Raw genomic sequence first — 3,890 nt, 5'->3', positions numbered from 1 at the left:
GCTGAAAACTCAGTGTCATGTCACAGTCTAGATCAAAAATTTTAAACCCCAAATGTGGCTTTTTGCCTGCAGGAGAACTAAAACAAATGGGTTTTGATCGCTTTTCCACTTACATTTTAAACAAGGACGTCCTTTTACAGTTCTGCATTTCTTTAATTGCGTATCTTCCCTAAATCAGGATGTACCTTCACTTTCTGGGTCCTCCAAACTTCCCGAAGCCACGGAAGGTTTGGGGCCATCCCTTTCAGGTTTGGATGAGCCGTCCCTGGGCTGTTCATCCCAGCAAGGCTGAGCCACTGCCAGCGGCAGGGCTGCACCCCAGCGTTGCTGCAGCTTGGAGAAAGGGCCACAGGAGGTTTCTTGAAGGACTTTAAGGTTCACTTTGTTGGCCCACATTTCTTTTAATCACTCGGTATTCAGTCAGCTGCCTCGGTGGGATTGCACAGCGGAGGCTCTTCTCCCTCCACGACGCCGGCAGGGCTAGAGGCCAGGCACCAGAAAGGCAACCAGCAGCTCCTTGATGCTTCACGTGGCGAAAGCTTCAAGGCTGTGCGGGGGTTCGAGAACGTTTTGCTGTCCAGGTGCTTTCTGCTAAGGCGGCACAATTTGATCCTCCAGTCACTCGAGTCAGCCCCAGCAGCTAGCTGGTAGGAGCTCCTCTGTGTCTCAGAAAAGGTTTCTTTAGCCATTTTCTTTGAGTAAAGTTAAAACACATCAGCGGAGCCCGTTACGTACGCCTCTGCCCTCATCCATCCCTCGCTGAGCTGCAAGGGACAATTTGTGCCGGACAGTGACAGGGCTGTACGTAACGCTAACACCTGGGTTGGGGACATGGAAGAGCCCCCTTCATACTCCTCCTGCTCCTGCTAAGGTTGGTTAGGTTGGGGTCCTGGTTAATTTATGCCAGCATTATCCTTATTTTAGTGATGCTATCAGTGAAGTCTGGCCCACAGCTCTCATAGAACCACAGAATGGTTTTGGGTGGGAAGGGACCCCCAGAGGTCACCCAGCCCAACCCCCCTGCAGGAGCAGGGACACCTTGAACCACATCAGGTTGCTCACGGCCCCGTCCAACCTGGCCTGGAATGTCCCCAGGGATGGGGCCTCCACCCCCTCTCTGGGCAACCCATTCTCTCAGGCAAATGAAAGAATTTCAGTATGTAAAGCCAAAATCTTTTTGAAAAGCCCCTACTTTGGGTGCAGGCCGACAGCAGCAGGGGCCAGCAGCCCTTTTTTTATGCCCGTATTTATTTCCTTTTTCTCTGGACACAAGTCTTGCCACAGATCACTTGCAGCTTGTCAAGCGCCAGAGCCTGCGCCAGGCAACCATTTAAACTCAGGTGGTGCTTAGAGCTGCTGACAGCCATCCCTGCAGGCCACCTCTGCTTTACCTGTTCTACTGGCAATTGGCACTGGTGACAGCTTTTTGCTCTTGTCTCTGTATGTGCTTTCAGCCTAACAAGAGAGAGAACTGCATTCTTCCCGGACCCTGGGCATGAACGGCTGCCACGCCAAGAGGCAGCCCCTTCTCAACAACTGACCTTTTCTTCTGTCGTGGATTCGTTTCCTTTTTATGGTCAAGATGGAGCCCACGGCGACTAAACCTTGCAGCCCTGCAACCTGCCGTGGCACTTCTCGCTGCGGAAGCTGGTCGGGGATAGCTGGGAGCTGGCGTGTGTGCCCTCGCCTCTGAGCAAAAGGAGGCCCCTTTCCCTTCAGTATTTATTCCACTTGTGCTTTCATAGAATCATAAAATCATAGAATCATAGAATCATAGAATCATAGAATCGCTTTGGTTGGAAAAGACCTTTAAGATCATCGAGTCCAACCTTTAACCTAACCCTGCCATCCCACCACTAAACCATGTCCCTAAGCACCTCATCTATCCTTCTTTTAAATACCTCCAAGGATGGGGACTCTACCACCTCCCTGGGCAGCCCATTCCAGAGCCTGACAACCCTTTCAGTGAAGAAGTTTTTCCTAATATCTACCCTAACCCTGCCCTGGCGCAGCTTCAAACCATTCCCCCTCGTCCTATCATCTGTTACCAGGGAGCACCTGTACGTAGATTCAGAAGGGATACGCTGTGGCCTAGCTAGAGAGGAACAGAAATGAAAAATAAACCATGACCATACTGAACCGCAGCCCATGTTTTTACCAAGGGTGCCAAATCTCCGACGGTGCTTCCAATTTCCAAACGCCTCAGAGGGCAGAACACACAGGTGAAATCAATGCAACGCACAACGGCATTCCCCAGCTCAGCTAACCAGGCATCACATTTTCTTAGAGGAGCTTAAATTAGAGGCGCGGTGTTTAATTTTTGGTTACGCTTAAACATTCACATCCTTCCAGGTAAGCCTGTTCAAGCTCAGTTTCTCCTACCTTCGCTTGTCTGGTGTTCGGAGCGTTACCGCTGCCTGTCTTGTTGGAATCCTGTTTATGGGACTGTACAGCACGGAAAGATTAGGAGCTAAAAACAGCAGGCAAAATTGAGTATTAATAAATGCAAATTAATGCTCACTGGGGAAAAGCCAGTTCTCCAATATATACACACGGATGGAAATTAAATTATTTAGTAACCTTCAGAATAGCTCTTAATGTTAGCGGACAGTTCTACGGAACAGCAGTTCAGCAGTCAGCGGTACTTTAAAAAACAAATTAGGAATTAGGAGGAAAGAACGATGAAAAAAATCAAAGCCTAATTACAGCAACACGTACATTCCTGATGTGCCTGCCTGTGGAACGCTGGGTGCAGCAGACCTAGAAAATAGAGAAAAACAGTAAGAATGAGCACAGACGTGGAATGGCTTTGTAGGGATGATGTGAAGCTATGGCTTTTCCTGCGGGAAAAGAGGCGGCACTTGGAAGAGACCCTTGAGGTTTGCAAATTCTGGAGGTGGCACAGGGAAGACAAACAGGAAAAAGTTGTTTCTCTCTTCTCACAATTTAAGAGGCAGAGGGCATTACCTGAAATTATTGGGTAGCTGGTTTAGGAAATCACAGAACGAAGCGATTCTTCCTGCAAATTAAACTGTGGAATCCACTGATATCCAGCATGGTAAATACTAAAAGTTTAGATGGAAAATCAAGAAAATAAAGCACAGGGAAAGGCACTGAGGGTTAGTAAGCACATTGATAGAAGCTCTGATGTTGCAAACAAAAATCAGTGGGAAGGATGCGATGGGAAAAGAGCACAGCCCGGCCACGTTGCTCTCCCATGCCTCCCGCGAGCACCGCCGGACAAGCCCTGCGCGGCAACAGCCCTTCGGCACCGCACCGTCCTCCTCCTCACGCGGACCCGCCTCTTGCCTGCAAATCTTCCAGGGTGGGAGAGATGCGTGTGTCCTGCAGTATTTCAGAAGCATCTTAACTGCTGATTTATGGCTGAGAAAAAAACCCAAAGCAACAACTGAGCTTTCATTAGTACTTCATGGGGGCAGCAGGAGAGCAGCCTTCCTTGCACCGCTGCGAAGGCCGGCCGTGTGCCGGGTCTCACCGGCAAACTAAATGGCTTATGAACAAAGCCACGAAATGACTTGTCCAGCTTGGCACGGTCCACGGCCACCCCTGGGCAGGCGAGTGCTGAGGCGCTGAGCCCCCGCCGCCCGGGGGTGACTGCCGAGCCAGCTCACAAATGGCCACCATGGAAGGGGAAGGCGAGGGCCAAAGCCCTGCTCTTTGCAAGGCCAGAGCCACCGTTAGGCTGCCTCCACGTCCTGCACCTCATTCTTGCCATATTCGGGTTTAGGCTTGCTCAGACCTTAACTGCCAGGGCAGAACAATGGCAGGAATTACACGTGCAGACTGACAGACCTTTTGGGTGGAATAATTCAATGCCTGGGACACTTCAATGCATATTGCATGAGCGAATCAGAGAATCGCTTTAATGC

This window comes from Egretta garzetta, unplaced genomic scaffold, assembly GCF_000687185.1.
Source record: "Egretta garzetta isolate BGI_Z169 unplaced genomic scaffold, ASM68718v1 scaffold149, whole genome shotgun sequence".
In the NCBI taxonomy this organism is placed as follows: Eukaryota; Metazoa; Chordata; class Aves; order Pelecaniformes; family Ardeidae; genus Egretta; species Egretta garzetta.
The sequence above is the reverse complement of the archived record's forward strand: the minus strand, read 5'-3'. Positions refer to the sequence as shown.